This window comes from Neovison vison, chromosome X, assembly GCF_020171115.1.
Source record: "Neovison vison isolate M4711 chromosome X, ASM_NN_V1, whole genome shotgun sequence".
NCBI lineage: Eukaryota > Metazoa > Chordata > Mammalia > Carnivora > Mustelidae > Neogale > Neogale vison.
This window is the reverse complement of record NC_058105.1, coordinates 37,161,155-37,173,207: the sequence shown is the minus strand read 5'-3', so window position 1 is coordinate 37,173,207 and position 12,053 is coordinate 37,161,155. Positions and strand designations below refer to the sequence as shown.

The window sequence follows — 12,053 nt, the reverse complement described above, 5'->3', positions numbered from 1 at the left end:
CAAAGGAATAACTATGTCTGCTGACTGGAAACTGAGGCCTCGTTTTTGCCCACTAGCTTGTGAGTTGTACATAAATGTATGCATCTAAGTGAAAATACTTTCTTGAAATATTTTAATCAACAATTTCAACTTAGTGAAGGCACATAGCCATTTACCTCCAACATGGAGATAGATAGATGAGTTTGAAATGTTTTTCCAAGATGTAATTTTAAAAAGGAACTTTGGCCTGGAAACCCGAAGATCTGGGTCCCAGTTGCTGATGTGCCACTTCTTAGCCTGTAATGTCAGGCAAAACCACTTAATCTTGCTGAATCTGTTTCCTCATGCGTAAAATATGAATAATGATATTTTCATTGTCTAATTCACAGAGATGGTATGGTAGGGATCCTGTTATTGTGAAGTGCTTTGTAAATTCCAAAGTACTCTACAAGCATAAACCATGGGCAAGACGAAGGGAAAGCCTTAGAAAGGGACCAGCAGGAAGACTTTCAGCAGAGTTCTAAGCAAGGATTTCAAAAAGGATTGAACCATGTGGAAAAGTTGTGCTTCTCACAATTGGTTTCCCCTTATCTTAGCGTTAGGGGTCCAAATCCAAATGGGGTCTCCAGCTGGGTCTATGATGATCTTCAACTGTATGACCTCCAGGAAACCAGTCTTGGTTCTCATCGAAACTGAATATCCCAGTCCTAGAGGGGGACTGGCATGAGAATTAAATGACCCTTGACACCAGGGAAGCTAGGGACCTGGATAATGCTGCCTAGGTAAGCAGACTAAAAAGTACATAACTGATTGGGATGTCACCGTGGTTACAAGTGCAGAGATGTTGCACTGGAATGAGACACAGGAGGAAGGGTGAAATGTAGGTGGATCTTGTATGAAGAAGTTATGGGCACCTCAAACTCATGAAAGTCAATCCCAAGTTAGAACCGAAAATTGCCTTCTGGGTAATGGAAACAGCCGGCCCAGCACAGCGTGAGTGCATGCTCAACACAATGTGACATGGATAGGGACTGTCCTCGGTCTCCTGGTCGCTATCTGTTATTCTCTTTGGCCCTAGGCTTGCCAGAGACACTTGCGGACGCAAGCCATCAGTACCCAGAAAGAAGACTGAAAAAGGAGGTGCGGGTGTTGATGGCAGGCCCTGAGCCCTGGTATGAACCCCTTCTCCCCGCCCTTGCTCCTTCACCCCCCACCCCCATCGCTGGGTCGGCACAATCAGGCTTGGGAGTGTGAAAGGGTTTCACTTCCGCCTGGCTGCAGGAACCACAAGTTCCAGACTAGGTCGGAATTGGAATAATCACAGTCAAAACCACCCAGATGCTCTCACACACCCAGCCGCGCGCGCATCCCGGGGCCGCGGGGCGCACGTGAGCCCACGCCCCGCGCGCCCGGCCCTGCCTCCCGCTGGAGCATCCTAGGCAGCGGCCGCAGACGCAGCCGCCGCCTCCGCCTCCTCCTCCTCCTCCTCCTCCTCCTAGTCCTCCTCGCGTCGCCGCCGCCACCGTCTCCTCTCCCCTCTCCTCCTCCTTCCTCCCCCGGTTCCTGGTTCCTGCTCCTCCTCCCGTCCTCGGCAGCGAAGGGCAGAACCCTGAGCAGCGGCTGCCTGCGCTCGGGCCGCCGAGAGCCTGGAACAGGTCTGTTCGGGGGGCGCTTTGTTGCGGGCAGTTGGAGCACCCCTGGCTCCCAGAGTCGCCGGGAGGGCGCGCGGCGGGAGCGGGGATCGACGATTTCTCCGCGTTGGTTTTTTTTTTCTATGAATAGACGGGGTGCGATGAGACGGGAGGGCAGCTCCGTCCCTTGGCCAGTTCGCCGTCCCTCCGACTTCGGGGCGAGGGAGCCCCGAAGCTGCATGGACTCCCGCCCCCCCGCCCGCTCCTCAAGCTCTCTTTCTGTGCACCCCCACTCCCCGCATCACTTCCCAGAGCTGAGCTTTCTCTTGTTCTGGGAGCTCGTGGATGGGGGCGGGGAGAGATGGATGGAGCCGATCCAGCTGGGCACCTGGGTGCATGGGGCTTTGTTACATACAACAAAAACCAGTCCGCACCAGCTTCCAGTTCCAGGCTAGGCTGCAGTCTGCCAGCGGTGTGGGGTGTGGGCCGGGCACACTGGGGAAGTGAGAGAATGCGAGGGGGCACTCCCTGTGTGTGTGACTGGACACACAGGAATGCGGTGGCATGTGTGTGTGGGGGGGGATGGTGCGGGTTTTGTGTGGGATGCAGTTGAGTATGAGTTGGAGTGTGGGGTGTAGTGTGTTTGTGTGTGTGTGTCTGCGCCATGGGGCTGGGTTACTCCTGGCATTACATGTCCTTGGGTATCATCCCATGCCAAGCCAGATTGCAGTAACACGCAGGCAGATCAGGTCCAACCTGTTCTGCCCACATTGGAAGGATAATGATGGTTTCAGGGTGATGGAAATCCCCCCAGCTTGGGGCTGTTGCTTAGGACATTCTGCTTGTGGAATTTCCAGCCAGATTGACCAAGTCCTACTGGACATCATTATTGTTCCCCCAAAGATGCCCAACTTTCTTAGCAGGTTTCCCTCTGTCAGCCAATGAGGATCCAAAGCTCTTACAGTAATCCCTGCAGTGCCTCCCCCAGAACCCCTCTAATTAGTGGGTGCTCATGTCGTCTTTACTGCAGTGATGTTACTTTTGAGCTAGAATGTAGCTGTTATGTTTGGAGAAAAGTGAATATACTGGGTGCACCTATGAATTAGTAGTGAATTTGGGTTAGAGGGTTTATTTTTTTCTCCTGGAACTGTAAGATGTGAATTAGTATTGTCTTTTTTTTTTTAAATCAAAGAAAGAAGAAATCAACAAACATGAACAAAACTGCTAGGCCTTCTCTTGTATGTTTTATCTGAAGTTTTTAGAAAGCATTATTTGTCTGGGGCCAAAAATGTACAGTTAAGGGTAGTGATTGTTCAGTCAGACAACCGACATTTATTAAACACCGGCTATGTGCCAGTGGTAATGCTAGGTATTGGAAGTATAAAAATGAATAAATGAATAAAACATCATTTCAGCTCTCAGGGAGTACACCGTCAGGAAGGCAAGGTAGAAGTGTGTAAGCAGATGATTACGGTAGAGTATGACAAGAGATAGGCGGGATACTGTGAGAACCCAGGGGAGGGGTACCTGGCTGGGAGTGGGAAGTGTGATCAGGAGAGGCTCCAGGGCACCTGGGTGGCTCAGTCAGCTAGGCGTCCAACTCTTGATTTCGGCTCAGGTCATGATCTCAGGGTCAGGATCCACACTCAGCAGGGAGACTGCTTGAGATTCTCTCTCTCCCTCTGCCCCTCCCCCCAACTTCCATGTGCATGTGCACATTCTCTCTTTCTCAATAAAATCTTTTAAGAAAGAAAGAAAAAAACAATTAGATAGGGAGGCTGGCTTCATGGGGGATGTAACGTTTGAGTGAGTCTTGAAGAATTAACTCACCAGGTGGTCAAGTTGAAGTACGGGCATCTACAAAGGTAGAGGGGTCATTTTTAAGCAAGACTGCTTGGAGTCCTCCGAAGTATTACTATCACAAACTCAGAATGAGTCTCCGTGGAGTGGGATGGTGATTAATGGTGAATCCAAAAGAAGTCAGTATTGCAGATTGATAAGGATCAGCATACCTCCCCATCTTAAGAAAGGTCCAGCTCATTGAAAAATATTAGTGTTTTGCTTTAAGCAAATCTTTAATGGGTAAGTACGTATTTACAAGGCAAATGACCTAGATGGACAGTATTCACATCGCAGAATGTGTTGCTTTACAAAAGGCTTCATAATCAAATCATTTTAAATAACAGTGCCCCTCTGACCTTTACAGTGAAGATTTTTACCCCAAAGCCATTTACACAGAATCTTTTATGTAGCCAGTGGATAGATAAGGAGAGATATACTGCACTGCATTTGCTTTGTGCACAAAAAGTTACCAGTGTCGGTGTGGGTACCTTCTCTCATGGTGTGGGTGTTTGAGAAACACTGACTACTGAAAGCATGGAAATAATAGCAATAAATATGAAATCCATTATCTGTTCTCTTTTCATTTGGATTATATGTAAAATGCAAATTAACCAGGACAGGGTCTTCAGGGACTTTTACATTTTAGATACTCTTAGTGGTGTCACTGGTAATTAATAATAGCCCAGGATTTCCGTCCTGAATGTTAGGTATATAGTCAGGAACGGCTGTGTGAGGACTGACTTTTAACACGCCCGTAGTTAGTCGAGAATAGGGGCCCGTTCTGAGTCTCCCGTTTTGTTGTGTTGGGGTCGATGACACGGGCTGATAAATGGCACTGGAAACGAACCTAAAAGATTAATGATTTCTGCTGGAAGTACCTGGTGGGCATACAATCACAGCAGTTAAGCGTGTGGGCTCTGAGGGCTTGGACCAGCATCCTGAGAATCTCGTCCCTGAAATGAAGACCAAAAATAGCCCTGGGTTCTGTTTGAAAGGAATGCAAGCAGAAACAGTTGAGTTTGATTTGACTACCCCCTCCCCGCATCCTCCTCCCCGCCCCTAGCCTGGCCAATGCCCCGAGGCAGAGGAGATGACGGCCTGGGGTCCTTTGGGTGCACCAAGGTCCTTTGCTCATTGGCTGTCAGTAGCAACAAGTATCAGGCAGCATCTCTAAGGTACATTCCCCCACAGCTCGGGCTGGAAGGGAGAGGACGAGTCTGCTGTGTCTGTGCTCAGGTAAGTCTAGTGGCTGGACCACGGGCTTGCCTGTGTGGAAGCTGAAGAAGCCTAGCTCCACCGGATGTCAGTAGGTGTTACACACTCACATCCAGACACAGATTTTTGTGGTCAAGTTAAATTTGGGAAATTCTTGCTTAAACAAAAACAGGTTTGTTTACTTCAGTGCTCCTTAAAAGCCATCCCCAGGCTCTTGTGTATTGTGAGTCGCCAGAAGAGAATCTGCAGCCTTTCCTAGATGTGTCTGCCCACAGAACCCAGTGTTCTGACAGGCATTTGGCCGGACTGCTGTTGAGAAGAATATTCGCTGGGCGATGCCAGGCAAGGGCCTTTCCCGCAGAGTTCGGAGGCTGTCCATATCTTACTAGGTAAACTTGGACACCTTGCTTCGCCCTCTAGGCCTTCCTTCCCCCATGCGTCAAATGAGGCTGATCATAATCATTGCTCTCACCGTCTGTGATGGTGTGATGACAACCGAGATAATATCTGTGCAAGTATTTTGAGCTCTTCAGAAGAACGGCTCTATATAAACTCGAGGTTATTATGAAAGGGAAGTGCAGAATTAAGGCAATTATCCTGATAATTCAGGCCCAAAGCCTGTTTTTCTGCTGCACTGTCGGGCAGACTGCCTCAATTCTCTGCTCGGCTTTGACTGCAAAGACCTATCCTCATTCAACCTTGGGTGACTCAGTTCTTTGCGCTTACTTCCTTTCACTTCCTGAAGATTCCAGCATGGCCTCTCATTTCCTGGGCCGGGGTATCATCAGCACAGCCATAAAAAAAAAAATCCCATCAATTTGAACACACCCTGCTGACCAGAGAACCCTGGAGGTGGAAATTAAGTTGAGTTGGAAAGTTGCTTTTATCCTTCAGACTCATTCCCCTGCAGAAGTAGTTCCGGAGGGCCACCTTGGACGCAGACACTGTTGGGTTCATGTTCAGTGGCCCCTGTGCCCGGACCGTGTGGTCAATAGGAAGGTGTGGCCAGCTTTAAGGAAATTTAAAGGCAGAAGAAAAAGCCCTCTTGTGACTATTGACCCTCTCCGATTCCCTTGGCTCTTCATTAATGCCCTCAACCTCTCTTCTTTTAAGCTACCTTGAAGGAAGAGTGCCTTTCTTGAGAATTAAGAGCTAATAACCATTGCCAGCCATGTCGGGGTAGAGACCGACAGGGAGGCCTTAGAGTTGCCCATTCCACTGTGCACCTTACACACAACTGGCCACTCTCCGAATGAAAACAACGAGCTTCAGTGGCAGTAGGAAAGGTTTAGGTTAGCCATGAGAGGGGACACTGTGACTTTAAGCCTGTACTACTGGACAGCGAGAGCAAAGTCCTCCTCTTTTCTGGAGAGTTTGGCAGAAATACCTGTCCAATAGGGGAGGTTCCTAATGGTAGCACTGCAAATGCTTTTCCAAGTTCATGTGGTGCAAAGCTTCTGTTTTGGACAAGCAAAATGCTAGAGAAGTGCAGTGAGTTCACTAGGCTCCCACAGCCGTCACGTGACAGAAGAGAAGTCATTCTAGAGCCTAAACTCAGATCTGCTGCCTCCTAATTCTCTTTCCACTCACTAGACCCAGCCATCATCTTGTGTACTTCAGGGGAGTGCGGGTTGGCTCATTTAGTGGGACTTGAAGGTCACCTCCAGGTCTGAGTTGTGTGGGCTCTCATGTGGCCACTTTAGTGGAAAGACAGTTTTCTAGTGGAGCCCGAAAAGGCCATGCATGTTCCCCTGTCTCTTTCTGTTCCTTTTGAGTGTCCGGTTGTCTGATTCATCCAGTCAAGCGACCAGATGGAAATCTCGGGACCGGGTATTCTGTATCAATGTTCAGAGGAAGATTCAATTACCAAGTCCTTCTTCCTTGGTGATGATTGATTCACTTTTTTTGTGGACCCATGACCTCCTTGAAAGTTTGATGAAGGCCACTGATGAACTCCCCCACAAAAGGGCATGGAATTTGAGGGGGGTGTAGGCGCAGGACTCCCACTCTGCCAGCTGTTGGTCTTGGTACACAGCCCAAGGTCACCTGTAGATGCTCCCTAAATACAAAAGATTCCCAGAGTTGGACTTGTCAGCCTTAACTGGGGGTGGCGGTGGTTGTGTGGTGGGGATTGGAAATACTGGGGTGAGCCTTGTGCTGAATAGACTGGGGGAGGGAATGGATTCAGTTCCTGAGGTAAAAACAGAAGAAGAACTGAAGTGAATGAGCATGTCTCCTTCTCCCAAGATTATGGAAAACCTGTGAGGCAAAGGAGGCAGGGCAGGAAGAATGGCGGGAGATGTGAAAACATGGGAGAGGGTGTCCATTTCACCCTAATAGCATGAAAGGAAACTCTCTTAAAATGTTGGGGGAACCCCTTTCACTTCTCTTAAAATGTTGGGGGAACCCCTTTCACTTCTTTCTGGTGTTTTGTAATTTCTAAGTAGCAAAAGCCCTTAGCTTGGGTATTAGAAATTATCTTAGATGCAGTAACACCATGTATTTGAAGAAGAGATTTTTAGAGGCTGGGAGATTGTGGGGGAGTGGCACAGCTTGTCTTATTTCTTGTTTCAAAAAAGCTCTTTTATGATTAAAATAATACACGCTTGGAGTGCCTGGGTGGCTCAGTTGGTTAAGTGTCTGCCTTCGGCTCGGGTCATGAACCCAGGGTCCTGGCATCGAGTTGCACATCAGGCTCCCTGCTCAGCGGGGAGTCTGCTTCTCCTCTACCCCTGCCTGCCACTCTTCCTACTTGTGCTCTCTCTCTCTCTCTATCAAATAAATAAATAAAATCTTTAAAAATAAAATAATACACGCTTATGCCTGTAAAAATAGAAGTCTGGAGTGGATAGAATGTTCTGGGCCTCTCCACCACCTGATCCCTACCCTCTTCACCATTTGGCATTTGTCATCTGTGCATGTTTTTATGAATATTCCTACATGTATTCCTGTGCATGAAATAACAAAGGATGTGACCAGCATTCTGAATACTGTTCTCCAACATGCTTTTCATGGAACTCTTTGTCTGGATGTCTTTTCTTGCTAGTATGCCTAGAGCTGTCTCATTCTTTTTAAGAGCTGCATAGTACTCTAATTTCTGTGGTTGGGACATAATGTCTTTAATACAACTTTCTTTTGTGAATTTTTATATTATTTCTAATTTTTAAAAAGAATTACTAAACATTGGGGCAGGCGACTTCCTTTTACTTGCACCCCTGCATACTCTTGCAAGGGTTTTTGTAGAATAAATGCCCAGTTGTGAAACCGGGGGTTCAAAGACTTCGGTCAGCACATCCTTGATTTTAATAGAGCCCTGCCCAAATTGCCTTCTAGGAAGATTATAGCCACTTATCCCACCAACAACGGCCATGCCTCTAGCTTGGCTCTTCCTCACCAATTTCAGATACTCTGGGCTTTAGAATCTTTGACAATGTGGTAGCTAAAAATAATCCCCATTTTCTTTGCTTTTGGGGAGGGTACCAGAGAGGTCGAATACCTTTTTGTGTGTGTATTGGCCTATTTTTCTATTCTGTTGTTCTTTCTCATCTCAGTAACTGCAATCTCTTTGCATATTTCTGACAGCAGTTAACACTTACCTCTGTTGTAAATAGTTTAAGAGGTTGGTTGTTTACTTTTTCTCTTATATTTTAAAGTGTCTTTCAGTTGTACAGATGTGTTTCAAACTTGAAAAGACCCAATTGACCCTCTGTTCTTTTATGAGCACTCAATCAAGGCCACAGTGAATGTCCTTGGACTGTATCATATGCATTGGGCTCATTATTTCCTTAAGATAAATCCAAGGACTGGCTTTGTTCAGGTAATTTTTTCCCCTAGATCTTGCCAAATTGTTCTCTGAAGTGTTCTTTTTTTCTTTTTTTCCTTCTTTTTCTTTTCTTTCTTTCTTTTTTTTTACTAATTTACATTCCAACCACAGAATATAAAAGTATACTTCACTCCTCCTTCCCATAATTAAGATTTTCGGCTCTTAAATCAAGTATTAGGGAGGAATTCATATTTGGCACCAGAAAGGCTTGGAGCAGAAATCCCTAACTGCACATGAAACATATGTAATACATGGTTCACCTTCAATTATTTAAGCAAACAGGCTTTTTAATTCATTTCCAACTAGAACTGTGTCGAACACATTTTCCTGACATCAAGCCCCTCCAAATTCACTGTGAAATGAATGGCCATTTAGGGTCATTTCTGTTGGCAGCAGCTGCGGCAGCGGACAATGGCAAATTGACTTCAGAGATCTACCTTGTAAGACACTTGGGAAAAAAGCTACTGCCGCATCTTCACCAGCCTCTGAGGTCAGCTAGATTGGTTCCAGAATTTTCCAGAGGCTGAGTGCTGAGTAGGAGTCAGCTTCTATCCAAATTGACTTCCTGCGAAGAGGACAAGTTTGAGGCCCTCCCATGAGAAGTTATTCTCACAGAAATAAACAGTGATGTCACCCTCTGCAAAGGGAATAGTGGCAAACGGGGACAGGTGTAGTTTTTCCCCTCACTCCGTCACCGCTTACTTCATCTTCTGCCTCTCCTTTCTGTCCATGTCCACATATGGCCCTGGGGAATTTGGTGTCTGCTCTAGGCCACCAATAGGTCTGAGGATTAGGAGAAGATAGAAGTCACGGGGGTTGGTTGTGTGGTTTGAGAGCTCTCTTTTGTCTCCTTGGGGGGTGGCAGAGCAGCGTGAGCCCCACAAACGGATGGTGACGATGGTTACCCATTTTACAGATGGTGAAGACTCAGCTGGAGAGAAGACAGTGCTCTCAGAGTTGGACGTTGCTGGGAAAGGCTCCTGACCTACCCCCACTGCTTGCTGGCTAAAAATCTGGCACCTGATCTCCTCTAGGGATGGACCTCAGTGCCTTTGAGGTGCTGTTTTCCAGTCAGATAGATTTAAGAACACCCTTTGTACTTACCCGTCCTTCCCTTTACCTAGCGTGGCACACACACAGCCTGTCCCTGGGATGCTTTTGAGTTGTCAGAAGATGGGGGGGTTATGGTACCCAAAGGAATCATTTGGATTATTTGAACTATTGACATTTATGATTTGTGGTTTCCCACTTACCTCAAAATCTTGGTATTTGGCAAATGGCTCTAGGTCCTATCTAATATTTGTTGGGCTTTTTTTCTTTCTTTTAGAGGTTTGGAATAGCGTAAGGAGAATTCACCAGGGAACTGATGACCAGATAATATAATTGTTCATCTTTGCAGCCTTGAAAAAGAAATACTTTTCGTTGTTAAGCTCACGAGTGTCCCATCTTAAAGCTAGGGTATCTCTTCTTCAGTGCTGCATAATTTAAAACTGAAGCATTGTAGCCACAAATATGGTCTCTCCACATAAATCATGTGTCCTAGTTCTCCTTATGCATGATCATAAGGGGGAAAGGCCAGGTTTTCTTTTCTTTTTAAAACCATGTTTGATGCTTTTAGTAGAATCTGGAATCATCGTGTTTTGTTTTTACTAAATTATTCCCCAAAGGTAGCATTGCTTTTGAACTCTGATTAGAACCAGGAAGGAAACCCTTCTGCGTACTTAAACTGGAAAGGAAAATTCTTACTGAGAGGCAAAGATAGTTGGTAAATGGAGCAGACAGTGAATGCGGAGGTAGAAGACCCAGGTTCTGATTCTGGTTTTGGTACGGACTAGCTGCATGACCTTGAACAAGGGCTTAAATGTCTCTGGGAATCTGGTTCCTCACATATAAAATGAGGACCTAGGAATTACAGATCTATTTTGCAGTGCCTTCCATTTAAATAAAGCAAGTTCATGTCCAAAGTCGGAGCATGCTTTTGTGACACAATCACTTGGGGCACATTCAAAGCTAGAGTCCCGACCTCAAGCCCCTGAATCTGCAACTCCAAGAGGGGACCCATCAAGTCTTATGTCTTAACCAACTTCTTAGGTGATTCAGAGAAGGCAGGAACCCCCTCCTGTGGTATATTTCAGGAGGCGAGAACCCTTGGGGTTTCTGGCCTGAGGAAATGAAAGCCTTTTCCCAAAGTGAGAAAGTCCCGGCCTCCCAGTACCTCTGGCTTACAAACCCGAGACACCAGGGGTGCCTGGCTGGCTCTGTTGGTAGAGCATGTAACTCTTGGTTTCGGAGTTGTGAGTTTGAGCCCCACGTTGGGTATAGAGATTACTTAAAAAATTTTTTTAAATCTTTAAAAAAAAAAAAAAAGGAAAGAAAGAAAGAAACCTGTGACAGAAGACTGCATTCAAGGAGGTTGGGTTTTGACCTAGTTCCCTGGGGCTGGTTTCTGCCTAGGTAAGCGGAGAGCAGAATGTTGTTTTGAATAAGAGCAGGCCTGGATGAACAGACTGACCAGCTCTTCAGTAATGAGCATATTTCAGGCCCTTTGGCACAAAATCTTCAGTAGCAGCATTTCTGAGAAAGGACAAAGTGGTTTTCAGAGCTCAGACCCTTTCTGTCCAAGCTCTCCCCAAAATCCTTTTTGATGGTTCTACCCCTCCTGTGACTTTTTAAAACTTTTATTTCTCTTCCCTTCCTCAAACTCCCAGCGTGTCAGTGGGTTCCCTCGTCTGATGGGATTTCAACACCCCAGCTTTTTAGGCCCTAACCTCGCCCCAGCTTCCACCGCACCCCTCAGCCCTCCCTCTGTCATAGCACTGAGTGTATTTCTTCCAACCCAAAGCACGGCCTCAGTGCCCTCCTGTTCACTAAATGCCCACAGGAAAGGAGTCAGCATCAACGTCCACCCATTTACCCAACTTACATTCTTGTGGCTCACCCTTCAGCCCTTCATTTCATTGCAGGGGAAATTGGAGCCAGAGACATGCCTCTCCAAGGCAAACTTTCAGAGACAGCAAGACTTCCTTTTATATAAAGCTACCATTTATTGAGCCGTGTGCCAGGCCCTGCCCTGCTCTCATGGCGGCACGAGTTGTCAAATCTATGCCCTTCCACAACTCTGTCGAGGGTAGGGACTAGCCGTCTACTCATCTTTCAGAGGAGGAAACTGAGTCCCAGAGCCGCTAAGTGACTTGCACACCAAGTTCATTCAGCTGGTGAGTGGCGCAGCGGGTCTGGCTGCCTGGTCCTTGGGCCTGAATGGTTAAATGGAGTATTCGGCTATGAACGGTTCCCCCGTGGTAATAAGGCAGTTATGCCAAAGGCAAGTGTGTGCAGCAAGAGATTTTCTTGGCTGTGAAGACTCAGCCCCGAAGACTTTGAATAACTTCAGATACCAGGGAAGAGAGGCGAGTTCATTTTAAGGGCAGAGTGATGTGGCCAGGGTCATGTATCATTGGAAGGCTGGGGCCAGGAAACAGGCTTTGCTGTTGACACATTGGCCGCTTTTTTTTTTTTAAATATCTTATTCATTTATTTGAAAGAGAGGGAGAGAGAGAGAGAGG

The 12,053-nt window shown here is 46.7% G+C and overlaps 1 protein-coding gene across 2 annotated transcripts in view; it reads left to right on the top strand.

Moving 5' to 3' along the window:
* The first annotated feature begins 1,119 nt into the window (after positions 1-1,119).
* Positions 1,120-12,053, top strand: part of PAK3 (p21 (RAC1) activated kinase 3) — a 247,440-nt gene continuing 236,506 nt past the window's right edge. The window contains exon 1 of one of the 2 annotated variants that reach the window (XM_044235881.1): positions 1,120-1,151. The gene's annotated coding sequence lies outside the window, so the exon portion shown is untranslated. Of the gene's footprint in view, positions 1,152-1,532; positions 1,635-12,053 lie in introns of those variants that run through there. The other variant, XM_044235880.1, reaches the window with a different exon arrangement.